This window comes from Musca autumnalis, unplaced genomic scaffold (genome assembly GCF_047663935.1).
Source record: "Musca autumnalis isolate F117 unplaced genomic scaffold, ASM4766393v1 scaffold_1, whole genome shotgun sequence".
Classification (NCBI taxonomy): Eukaryota; Metazoa; Arthropoda; class Insecta; order Diptera; family Muscidae; genus Musca; species Musca autumnalis.
Window position 1 is genome coordinate 139,559,973 of NW_027411644.1, and position 14,105 is coordinate 139,574,077.

Below are 14,105 nucleotides of genomic sequence, written 5' to 3' on the forward strand. Positions count from 1 at the left end.
TTGGCACACTTATTTCTAGACTGAACACCGGCGCACATTCCAAATTTAATTGAAATCTGATATATATAGCATCTTTCGTGTACCAAATTCCTTAAATCGGGCGAAAATAAATATGGAGGCTATATTCAAATATGAACCGATTTCTATATAATTTGGCACACTTATTCTATACTAAATTCCATCTCACATTCCAAATTTCATTGAAATCGGACATATATAGCGTCTTTCGTGCACCAAATGCCTTAAATCGGGCGAAGATATATATGGGGGCTTTATCCAAATCTGAACCGATTTTTACCAAAATAAATAGCGTTCGTCCTTTGGCCAAAAAAACTATCTTCCCCAAGTTTCATGCGAATCGGATAATAAATGCGTCCTGTACTTTATTTACAAAAATACATGGACAGACGGACAGACAGACGTAAATCGACTCAGAAAGTGATTAATATGTATATCCCTAAAAGGAACTATGGGTCTATCTCGTTTCCTTTTGCATGTTACAAACTAATGCACAAAGACATAATACCCCTTACCACATGGTGGTGCAGGGTATAAAAAGGTACAAGTGGCAATAACATGCATTTAGAAACACGAAATTCGCTTTATAAAGGAAAAGTGTCAACATTTCAAAAATAGTAGACTGTTGCAGGTTCTAATAGTAATAGTAGTGTGTTAAAAATATCGAAATGTGCAATTAGTCATGGTTTCACAGCTCAATAGCAAATTCTGTTATATTTCAAATACATACTTCTTTGCCATCAAACATTTTTCTGGGTTATGTTTGATGCTATGCTGTTGATTTTGTTCATAGCAGAGTACAGCAATAGTTCTCGTTTTTGTTTTCTTGACTGCGGCTGTTTACTATGCTGTTAAAATGTCGTTTTTGTTTTTGTTGACTATGCTATGTGCTTCGCAGATTTCAGAAGCACAGCATAGACCATGTGCTATGCTACTTTTATGTTCGCAGCGTAGCACAGCAACAGTTTTCGTTTTTATTTTGGATGACTATGCTATGCTATGTGCTGTGAAGTTTTCAGAAGCACAGCATAAACAATGTGCTGTGCTTCTTTTATGTTCGCAGCATAGCACAGCAACAGTTTTCGATTTTGTTGTACAAATACTTGTTTAAGAAGTTATATACACGTTGATAGTGATTAAGCATTTCCCTATCAAATGGGGAATTTGATTTTACAAATTTCTTCTGAAATTTATTATGAAGGTTTGTTTTTTTTAAGACTTGTATTATGCCATTGCTGTTTGTATGATTTATATTCCTTACGAGGCACATGTTCATTGAGAACAGACAACAATTTTTCGAAAAATAAATTATAGGATTGTTCCGTGGAACATCCAGAAAACAGTGTTTCCCAATTGACGGTACACAATATAGAATTAACCGATTCGAAATTACACATTTCAGAATTAAAAAATGATGCATCATTATTTATGGAATAACGTAGAAACTCAAACCTCTCCGAAGAATTTTGTACCAAAAGAGGTTTCAGACAAGGAGACAGCCTTTCGTGTGACCTATTCAACATTTTGCTGGAAAAGGTAATACGAGATGCAAATGTCAAAAGAAATGGCACAATTTACACCAATAGCCACATGTTACTTGCCTATGCTGATGACATAGACATCATGGGACGATCAGTAAAGGAAGTAACTGATACCTTTAGGAAGGTTGAAGCAGAATCTGCGAAAGTGGGTCTGGCGGTAAACGGCGAAAAGACCAAATTGATGGTGTCGACGCGCAAAGCGTCCATAGAGCTCGGACCACCTGTGGAAGTTGGTAACTACAATTTTGAGGTAGTTAAAGACTTCATCTACCTCGGCACTGCCATAAACACAACAAACAACATCAGTTGTGAAATAAGAAGAAGAATTGTATTGACTATGGTCTAAGTAAGCAATTTAAAAACAAAGCCACATCTCGTCAAACAAAAATAACACTATACAAAACGCTGATACTACCCGTGCTAATGTATGGTTCCGAAGCAAGCAGATAAGGCAGTGCTTGGTGTGTTTGAGAGGAAAATTCTTCGAAAGATCTACGGGCCGATTTGCGTTGACGGTGAATATCGACGTCGTATGAACCACGAGCTATATAAGCTATACAAAGACATGAATATAGTTAAACGTATCGAGATGCAACGATTGCGTTGGCTAGGCCATATCATGAGAATGAGCGATGATGAACCCGCTAAAAAGGCGTATGAATACATGCCACATGGCGGTGCACGCAGAATCGGCAGGCCTAAGCTTCGATGGAGCATACAAGTGGATGAAGAAATGACAAGGCGCGGTATTCCAAAAAGTCAACGAAAAACAGAGAGGAATGGAGATCTTTTCTTAGTTCGGTCTATGGAACAAATGTTCTGTAATGGGCCAACTAAGTAAGTAAGTAGAAACTCAAACGTTTTGATTTCCACTGAACATTAGATGGGGATACTGATGTTACTGATTCATATAAATTAAATAAACAATTGTCAGATACAAATACCAGATCCAGAAATCGATTCAGTCAATTGCTTATACAATTAATCTGAGTTAAGCTCATAGCAAGCAATGTGTCAACAAAATTTATTTCATAATCACTTGTAACATTTATAGGCGATAAAAAATCATCCCGATCAAATTGAATCCAAGAAATATTAGGTAAATTGAAATCACCCAAAACACAATACATTGCATCTTTTAAAGCAGCCCCATTTAATGTTGTAATATTAGAAACATGTTTGTCGTATAAACTACCTGAACTATCAGGCGGTATATAAGATACACATACATATAGCTTAATTTTTAAACAAAAAATAAATATAACCAGTTGATCAAGAAGACCATTATCGTCATTAATTGGAATTTGCGATGATTTATACTCTTTGTTTACAGCTACTAAGACACCACCACCTCTGGAGCAGCCAGTAACGTCAGCATTGCGATCTTTCCGGTAAACATTGTATAGGTTGTGATTAAACAATCCGCATTAAGCCATGTTTCTACAAAAACAATAACGTCGAAATCGCATTGAGACGAGAATTCAAACACATCCTTAGACTTTGTGCGCAAACCCGAAGCATTTTGCTAAAATATTTTTACATCATGGGAAGAACTAGCTAAATTTGTTGACTTGTTGCCGGATTCTTCCGAAAATTTATAACAGGACGCACCTTGACATCCCCTGGCAAATATTTGGATCCAATACTTTGGCATAGGAACTTGATATAATTCAAAATTTAAAATTAATTCTTTTAAGACTTGTAGTGTCTGCATCTTTTTTTACAAGCTTAAAACATTGCATATGTTCTGATGCAATATTTGTTTTATTTGCAACATAATTAACGATTTGCTCCGTAGTTACATTTGGCTTGAATGACGACAAATGAAACCATTTTTTTTTTTTTTTTTTGAAGCAACAACTTCTAATTCGTTTTGATCTAAGTTGGCACCGAAAACAACATTGCGCCTTCTAGGCCTACGCCCTTGAGCCATCACCCAATCAGACGTGTTATCCGTTCGTTGTGAATCTACATTGACCACATTATTATCAACATGTCTAAGATCCGACATGTTGGCTTCATACATGTTATTATTTACTTCACTTGGATTCACAGCAGTATGTAATGATGATAGCGACGAAGATGAATAAGCAGGAGGAAATATCACTTTTTTATTTTTATTTACTGCTTTGGTTTGAGATTTAGTTGTTGTGTTAGCAATTTTAGAAAGACAAAACAATTGCAACTCACTCCGTCCCTATATAAATAAGGTGTTTTTATATAATCGTAATATTTTTCTACCGTTAATTCCGATATAAAACTAAAATTTTTTACTTCTGTCGTTTTAAGGAACCTCCATATATGGACCCGGTATGGGGCCGTTGTTTACAGCAGGCCCTCGTTTTATGGACTGCAGCAGACTGAATCACTCAAAAACGTGAAAAAATGCATTCAATTTATTTTGTATGGGCTTCATATTCAACTATAAGCTATATTGAAGGATTATAGATTATATTCACCTGTTATATAATTTCCTAGGCCTTTTCTCGGAGTATGAAGAATATTTTAATGCTGAAAACTGAAAAAAAGTTGGTTTTTACAAATATTATAGCGCTAAAACTAAATTGTATGTGTCAGTTGCAATTGTTTTGTCCGATACTGTATGTCCGATTTCAATTAAATTTGGAATGTGCGACGGTATTTAGTCTAGAAATAACTGTGGCAAATCATATCGAAATCGGTTCAGATTTGGATATAGCTCCCATATATATCTTCGACCGATATAGGTATTTCATGCACGAAATACGCTATATATGTCCAATTTTTATGAAATTTGGACTATGTGACGGAATTTGGTCTACAAATAAATGTGGAAAATTATATCAAAATCTGTTCTGATTTGGATTTAGCTCCCATATATATTTTAAATATTCACAGTGGTGTAGGGTATTATATAGTCGGCCCCGCCCGACTTTGATCCTTTCCTTACTGGTTTAATATATGTACTAGAGTGGTTTTAAAAATCGATGTCGGATATTTTATGCGGCACCCTCCTAAAACTTTTAGTTTTGTTAAAAATTAAGATTGTCAGAGCTTGAGCTCAATCGGAGTATGTTAACACGTGCCACTGGGGCCTCAAAGTTTCCATGGGCCCTTTATATAGCCAAAATTAAAATATGACCCGATTTTCAAAAATTTTTGTGGGATTTTTTTTTAGCAACTTGTAAACTGTTTTCATCGATTGGACAATAAATGTGATCTGTAAAGTGATTTTGTGAAAATTCGCCAATACAAATTAAATTTAATATTGGTCCCCATATTATAGGGCCAAAGGCGAATTTTCACAAAATCGCTCTATAGACCACATTTATTATCCAATCGATGAAAAAAGTACCATGTATATACCTTGTAAGCAATAAACAACATTGAACAACTCATAGGGCCATTATTATAAGTTCTCTTTTACTATTGGATGTATTTGAAAACACAAAATAAATGAATTTGAAGACATTAAAAATATAATTTTCTCATTATAAGTTAATGCCAAGAAAGTTATCCTTGAAATTGAATGATCCCTTTTAATATTATTTTAACCGGAACTCTAAAAAATCTGATCGAAATATCCAAACTATAACCAAAGAAGGCTTTATAATAATGGGGGTTAGTGAGTTTGCTGGGTTAACATTAATTATGCTATGCTATGTAGAAATGTTTACAGCATAGCAGATCACAGCAATCGTTTTTCGATTTCATGACTATGCTATGTGCTATGCTACTTTTATGTTCGTAGCACAGCAACAGTTTTCCTTTTTGTTTTTGAAAACAGCACATCTAGCAATAGCATTCGTTTTTGATTTTGATGACTATGCTATGCTATGTGCTGTGAAGATTTCAGAAGCACAGCATAGACCTTGTGCTATGCTACGTTTATGTTTGTAGCATAGCACAGCAACAATTTTCGATTTTGTTTTTGAAGACAGCATAGCAATAGCACCTGTTTTTATTTTTGATGCTGTGGCTATGTGCTATGCTGCGTCACTTTCACAGCACCAGCATAGACCTTGTGCTGTGCTGTGAAAAACTAGTAGCAAATTCAAACACTGTCTTATAGGCCCATTTCAAAATTGACTCCTGTCGCAAAAGTGTTTGAACATATTGTTTATAAGAAATTATTTTTCTTATCAAAATCAATTATTTCTCCCTATCAGCACGGTTTTTTTCGGGTAGGTCAACCATTACTAATCTCACAAAGTTCAGTGAATATTGTATTTATTTCAACGCTAGAAAATGGTAGCCAATTGGAAACAATATATACTGACTTCACTAAAGCTTTTGATAAGGTCTCACACGCGGTTTTGTTATTTAAGCTTAAACGCTTGGGTTTTCATTCTGTTTTTTTTTTTTGCCGTGGATTGAATCCTATTTGTCGAACAGAATATGCAGAGTTAATGTTGGTGGTTATGAATCGCATCCATACATTCAAACATCAGGAGTTCCTCAAGGTAGTGTTTTGGGCCCTCTGTTTTTTATTCTATTTATAAATGATATTTCAACGATCTTAAAGTATTTTCTAAGATAGACTCTTTACTCTTTTACTCTTGCAAGCAGATATGAACAATCTTTATGAATTGTGTCGGATAAACCAACTACCGCTAAATATATCAAAATGTTTCCATGTATCGTATTATAAAATAAATCATCCAATTCAATGTTCTTTTAAATTAGGGGAATATACAGTTAAAACAGCTATGTCATTTTTGCCACACATAGACTTAAATTATAAAAAGCTATTAAATCGTATTTTTTAACTAAATTTAATTGAATAACAGTTATATTTATTCTTACATTTAAGTCATAGTCTGTAAGGAATGTATGTTCTAAAGACTGAAATAAATAAATAGAAAGTCCTCTTTTGAAATCATACTGGGCTCAGTGGAATAGTCTACTTATAAAAGATTGTTGCCTATATCGTAGATGGGACAGCAAGGAAGGTAAACCCAACCGGAACCTGATTGTGGTCCCAGATTCTAAAGTTAAGGATATCCTGACAGAGTGTCAGGATGATACCAGTGGAGGACATCTGGGGATAACCAAGACTATCGAAAAGGTAAAACAGTGATATTACTGGGCCGGATGCCAAAAATCTATTGCGCAGTGGATATCCAATTGTGAGAGGTGCATGAAAGCCAAAGGTCCAACACGAAAGATTCGAGGCTACACCATTTGAAAGAATAGCAATGGATGTGGCTGGGCCGTTCCCAATAAGCGACTCTGGGAATCGTTACTCAAGAAGCCACGACAATTGTAAACGTTTTCAGCCAAAATTGGATATATTGCTATAGTGTTTCATCCGAGATACATTCCGACCAAGGTAAAAATTTCGAATCAGCGATATTCAAGGAAATGTGTGACTCATACGGAATTAAGAAGACTAGAACAATCAATCAACCAATCCGACGGCATGGTGGAAAGGTTTAACCGCACTCTGGAAGAACATTTACGGAAAGTAGTGAACAGCTGCCAAAAAACTGGGATGAACATATACCGAAATTCTTGCTGTCATATAGATCGGCCATTCATGATTCTACATCTCGTACCCCAGCTGAAGTTTAGTTTGGGAGTGAATTGAATTTGATCTTCGGTGCCACACCAAAGGATCACGTGAATGAAGGCGAAAAAAGTCGTAACTCCTTCAGTGAAGTACACAATGCAGTACGTCATCGAGTTAAAATGGTCGTCAACCGAATGAAGGAAAGGTACGACCGAGCGGCGAATACCGAAGGATTCGAAGAAGGACAACTGGTGCTATTGTTCAACCCACAACGAAAAAAGGAATGTGCTCCAGCGAAACGACAGTACTAGCTCACAGATAAAAGTGGTGTCGGGACGTACAGACTTAAGCAGGAGACAATGTTACGAAAATAACTGATAGATTTAAGTTAATTTAGAAGAATTTCTGTTAATTTAAGAAATTGGATTGTAACGTAAATTGTCATTAAGTATTTGGTTTTAGAGTTGTGTAGTTCCGTAACGAACTAGTTTCAACAACTATTCGCATTCACATAGTTCCTTTAGTTCATATAGTTATTTTCATTTTCATTCCTTCAATTCCACACCCACTTTGATATTTCTCGTTCGTTATTGTTAAATAGACGAAAATCACCACGCTGAAATTTATTTATTTTTATGTCAATTAGTCCACCAAACTGCGAAAACAAAAAGAATGATGAAAGAGAAAGATTCATTGAAATACATCGGTCCCGGAACTATTTTGAACTATGTAGCTATATTAAGGAACTAGTGCCTTTGAGCAAAAGGAACTAGAAAGATCGATCCGCTCCGGGAACAAGATCGCCCAACTCTATTTAGTTTATTTAAATCAAATTTACAACAACAATTACTCTATACAATTCCAATCACTACTTTTCTATGTTTATTTTGCTATTATTATACGATTTCAGTTTTCTATTCCTCTCTTTCAGTTTCGCTACAAAAATTGTATGGAGTAGAGTTGTGCAATCTAGTTCATTTTAAAGATCTAGTTCAATAGCTCAGCTCTTTAAACTGAACTAGGTCAGTAATCTAGTTCATAGTTCACTGTCCAGTTCAATCATTCGGATCAAAATCGTTCACCGGCTCTTAATCGGTCGTTTGATGAAAACGCATACATACACCAAATACAAACAAACAAAAGACTAATATAATTTAACTACTCCATAACAAAAATATTACATTTGCATAGTTTTATTGCATTCTTAAAGAAAGATTATTTAATTTTAGAAAAACATCATTCATTTAGGTGGCTGGCAAAAAATCGTGTGTTGTGTGTGTGTGTAGAAATTGTGTGTTTCTTTTTTCCCTTTTTTCTATCCAAAAAGGAAGATTCAATAGGTAATGGATTCGACATATTGTAATATGTTATGTCTCGTATGTTTTTGTAGAAATCTTTATTTTCGGACAGCCATTCCATGTACCTTGATCCAAAACATAAACAAACTGATCACATTACGAAGGCATCCCTTAACATAGACGACGCCGTCACTTTATGTATTTGTGAACGACATGGTGAACTAGATTGTAAATCGTTCGTTGATCGTACGGTCACCGACTGATTATAGTTCAGTGAACTATTGAACTATAATGAACTATATCGACTGATCTAGTTCATACGCTCTTTTCAATGAATCGTTCAATTGAACTAGTTCGTTCATGAACTATACAACTCTAGTATGGAGTTTACCACAATTATGAAATTAATGCTTAGTCTCAATTTACACTGTTTACTTAAGTATTGCTGTTGTACTCTTTCTTTCTAATTATTTTGATTATTCAGTAATGCTTCAATTATGTAAACTCTCGTGCTCTCTCGTTTTTGTTTACCGCTGGCGCATTGATGCGTTGTTTACATTAATTCGCCTGTTTCTATGTGCGTTCATGTATTTGGCATTAGCATTTCGCCTGAACGTTTTAGAACCTCCCAGACTGAGGGGACTGGAATAGTCTACGCCCTGCAAGTAAATAGTATGGAGGTAGTGACTTGGGCGTGTCGTCCAGGGCGATGAAAACAGTCGCGGCGATAGTCGCGGAAGTCATCCTGAAGTGACCTCCGTTGTGAAGAAATGAACCACGCCGGCGTGCCGTCTTGAAAGTCACTTCAGGAACACTTCTTGGATATAATTTCGGCGAGACTTCTTGGAATTAAAAAAATATTTTTTTATTTTCTTTCTATTTATTTTTTGTTTTTTTCTTGTTATATTTTTATTTTATTTTTTTGTGCGCTCTTTAAGAGAATTTATTCTTTGAAATTTCCTCCTACATTAATTTTGTCATTTTAATAATTTGATGAGTTTTGTTGCCTGACTTGGAAAGCGAACCCGGACCTTCAGAGTACAAAGCGAGTATGCTTACCACTGCACGTCTCATATAATCATCAGATAAAAAAATGTTCCATATTTGTTCAAATTTCTTGAATTACACTGTGCAACATTTTCAAAGTAATTTGGTGCAAACAACTTATAATGCGGTTCTCATGAAAGTACATACCCAAGAGACCACAACCATATTTGGGTTTTGATAGATCGGGTTCGGATTTTATGGCCCTATCTAAACATGGTTAAATATTGACTTTTTAAAGTATGATGGGGCTATGTCTTTGAAACTAATACGAAGCTTCCCATGACATCCGCAGCAAACTTATAGACAAGAACAAGAAGAAAATATTTGAAAAAAAAATTAACACGAATATCATTTATTGCTTCAAATTGTTTAATATATCTAATCGCAGGGTATCTCCAAAACGGTTACATTTTTATTAATGTTATCTTTGGGAAAATATTCGCTGGACAATTTTCAACGACAATTTGATAAATAAACCGACATTGCATTGAAATTTCAAATAGGAGAATAAACAGCCTTTGTAAACGTTGTTTGAAATATGTTTTGTAGAAAGCATGAAATAAGTGTTTTAAAGTTTCAGAGTATTCTGAAGAATTGCTGAGCACATTATTTGGAATTTTCTGCGAAAGGTTACTTGCTTCATCTCTCAATAGTTTGGCTGTTACTGACCATATTTCCAGAAGTTATGTAAACTCTCCAATATTTTATCAATTTTGATGGGCTAGGTGCGGGTTTTCACAGTTCGTCTATTTGACCCTTAAGTTCTACTACTTTCTTCTTCTTCTTTTATTTGCCCATCCGTTGTTCGGATATAAGCGATCATACATTAAATCGTTTTACAATAATTATATTACATTTCAGAATATATAAATATTTTCTTATATATATTTTTGTTGTTTATATTGTCGGCAGTTCTCTATTTTTTGCCGCCCTAAACAAGTTCCTTTCGTCATCGTAGCCAGTCCAATCTTGAATATTTTTAAGCCAGGAGAGTTCTCTTCTTCTTCTACTGGGTCTTCCTTCAATTTTCCCTTTGAGAATTGTTTGGATAAGTCGGTATTTATCATTTCTCATTATGTGGCCGAAATATGATATTTTCCTATTTTTTATCGTTTTAATCAATTGTCGATCCACGTTCATTCTTCTTAAAACTTCATTGTTAGTTACTCGATCGGTCCAGGGTATTTTTAAGATTCTTCTATAGATCCATAGTTCAAATGCCTCTAGTTTTTTTCATCTTTGGCTTTAATTGTCCATGTCTCGGCTGCATATAGTAGTACAGACCATACGTAACATTTCACAAATCTAACTTTTGTTTGAAGCCCGATATCATGACTTGTTAGTAATTTATTGTATTTATAAAATGCTCCCCTGGCCATCTCTATTCGACATCGAATTTCATGTGATATGTCCCATTTGTCATTTATCAATCTACTACTTTAGGACTGCAAAAGTGGTGAAGACCGCAAAGCAAAATTCTTATTAGTTTCTGAGATCCGTATCAATGGAAAAATTGATCTTTTATCCCGTTACAGATGAGGATATAAAATCCACACCCGATCTTAAAACACAAAACCCAACTAGGTGTTTTGTATTCTCAATATGTATTTTAAGAAAATGCGCACTAGAAGTTGCTTGCATTTTCAGTGTTGCACAGTGTTATTAAATAAATGTAAACAATCGCCTTGGAAGTCACTCCGAAGTGTCAGCATACGCGGTAAAAGGTGATTATAATAATTGTTTGTGTAATTCACCAACGATCTTCCTTGGCGTGTCTCAGGACTGTAGTTTTAGGCGAGGGAGTGAGAAACTCACTTCCAAATACTGGCAAGGGGCATACGCAAGCTATAATACGAGTGTGTCGTCGATGGGCAGAATTAATTGAATTGTAACGCGATTTTACCGTAAGTGTATGTAAAGTAAAGTGAAAACCAACTGAACTGAAGTCTTGTGTGAATAACTGAAGTAGTCAATAAAGCATTGTAGAATCGTAATCTAAAACGAACCCTGTTTTATTTGGTACAAATCGTATCGGGGAATAAAACAACGTGTACAAGGGATTGAGTTCAAACTCTAATTCTGTAACAATGTATACAAATCTAAAGATATGGACTTGCTGTACGTGAAAATCACATGCTTATAAATTATTTTTATAATTACCTAATTTACACTTATTTTATCCCAAATATGGTGTGCGATGCTACATATACTGTTCTTCATTGACCTCTGAAAAAGGTATATACCCACGTAGATTTTCCTGGTGGATACCGAAATCGGATGCGGACAAAACGTGTTGCACTCTGCGCAAACTATCGATGTTTTATAGGTTGTTGAACACTAAGATGCAGCGGATGCTACTTCTTAGCATCCCAATTAAATTTCGAAAAATATATACAATTCAAAAGATATTGTTTCGCTGTACATGAAAATCACATGCGGACAAAATGATTTTTATAATTACGCGATGTACACATGTTTTATCCCCAATATAGTGCTTGATGCTACATCCGCGATTCTTGATTGATGTCGTTGAGGTAGAATCGATATAGATTTCGGTGGTGGACACTGGAATCGGATGCGGACAAAAAGTGTATGCACTAAGATGGTTTTAACTCAAAGGAAAAAATCTATGTCGGATTTTTTAGGCGGCACACAGTGCGAAATATGGGTAGTTTAGTAAAACTTTACTAATAACTTTTAATATAAATGGCGTAGGTTACCAAAATGTTGTACAAATGTTTCTTATATTGGTGGGTAGTATGTGGCTTAATATGGACCACATACATCCGCGGTTTCATATAGCACTCATGTAAATGAGCCGGCCGTTTTTACATTTCAGGTTCATATTTCAATCGATTTTGCTGCAAATTGGTACATTGAAGTTTCAGTGGATAGAAAACTTGTGTACAAAGTATTTTCAATATAGGTTCGCGATTTTCTGTATCTCCCATTGAATGGCCGATATGATATATTTTAAATGTTCCAGGCACAATTTCCAACCTGTTTGGCTGTATTTTGGCATTTTATGTTCCACATAGATAGAAAACCTCTTTGTGAAATATTAGCAACGTTTGAGGCATTTTGAAGGTGTTGTGTAATTATTGCCATCTGAGATCGGTCTGCTTGTCAATTAGTATTCAGTGAAAGGAAAATATTCTAAAAACACGATTTGCAACATACGCCCTTGTTTTGACCCTAACAGCCGCCTCCCCCAAACATCCACACACACTAACAAATGATAATCCAAAAAATATATTTTGAGATATTTATTTTTAGTGTAATGTCATTAATATGACATAAATTTTACAAATTGAACGTTTTCGATTGAGGATACGTTTATCTGATTACACGGTTCTTGAAATGAGTCTATCAACCAAAAGTATCTGGTGTATCTATGTTTTGTTTTGGGTGCCTTACAAAGTCCTGCGAAAACTGCTCAAATTTGAAATTTTTCTTTGTAATATGAATTAAATTAGAACGAGTAGTCTTCTAACTATAAATAGCAAGATTTATTAGCATTGTTGAACCCATTTGGCCGAAAACGAATGCACCAATGATGTCTAATGTCGGTTCTTCCCTCTACTTTTGAAAAATGCAGTTGTTTGATATTTCAAAGAGAGTAGCAAATTGTCGCAGCTAATATTTTAACTTTACAATAGAGGAAGATCCTACGTTTGAAATTATATAAATTTTCGCACGCCGGTCTATGCCGGGTATAAAAAAATCTTCCAAGTATTATAAACATTTTGTTTTCAATAACTTATTAAAACGCAAATTTTTGCGGACCAATAACACAAAAACTAAATAATATTTCGCAATTTTGTAAACGTGAACAAATCACAATCTCTACAAATATACAACAAAATCTAAATATCATGGCCTACTGGATTACCATTTGATTCTATCGCTATGCTAACTTAACCAAACCAATGTACTATTTATAAAGAAAAAATATAATGAATAAAAACTTTAACTTTAAAGTGCATTTCTGGTTGTTTCTTGGGAAAACTTGCAAAATTAAATATTAGGTATTTACATTTTCATAAGAATATCGCGATTCCTGAGTACTTCAAATTTTAGTAAAGTTCCATTAATATTCCCATATTTCGTACTATGCGGAACCCCTAAAGTATTAAGTTTTTATAGATTTTAAGATTGTTAAAGTTTAAGCATAATCCTGCCACTGGGGCCACCTAAAACCACCCTAGTATGTACTCTGCGCAAATAAGCGACATTTTATATGTTTTTGGACACAAATTTCTAAAAATATATACAAATTTAAAGATACATATTTAAAAAACGGGTATAACTTAAAACGGTTTAGGCGAACTCTATTTTCGTTTAAGAAGCCTAAGAATTTAGCTCAACAACCCCATAATCTTCCTCAATAGGAAACCTTTTAAATTAATGTAGATAAAGCAAAATCCGCTCATTTTTTTGGGATATATATAAAGAAATGGAAGATGTACTCAGATTTTTTTAAATATTTTTAAATGTAGAATGCATTTTCAAACAAAACCAATTTTTTACCCAAAAATGTGTATATTTTCGCTATATCACTATTTTACCATTATTTATAATTTTGATATCATTTGATTTTATTGATTCAAAATAAATTTTTATGTTATGTTTGACGGGTAAATGGAACTTTATTTTAAAACAAATTAGATTACATTTCATAATTTGTATTTTTTTTTTTTTGTGTGTACA

The 14,105-nt window shown here is 34.4% G+C and overlaps 1 protein-coding gene across 19 annotated transcripts in view; it reads left to right on the plus strand.

Annotated features, from left to right (window-relative positions):
* Bili (FERM domain-containing protein 8 Bili) overlaps positions 1-14,105 on the plus strand; it is a 1,367,054-nt gene that overhangs the window by 1,000,865 nt on the left and 352,084 nt on the right. The window lies entirely within an intron of this gene.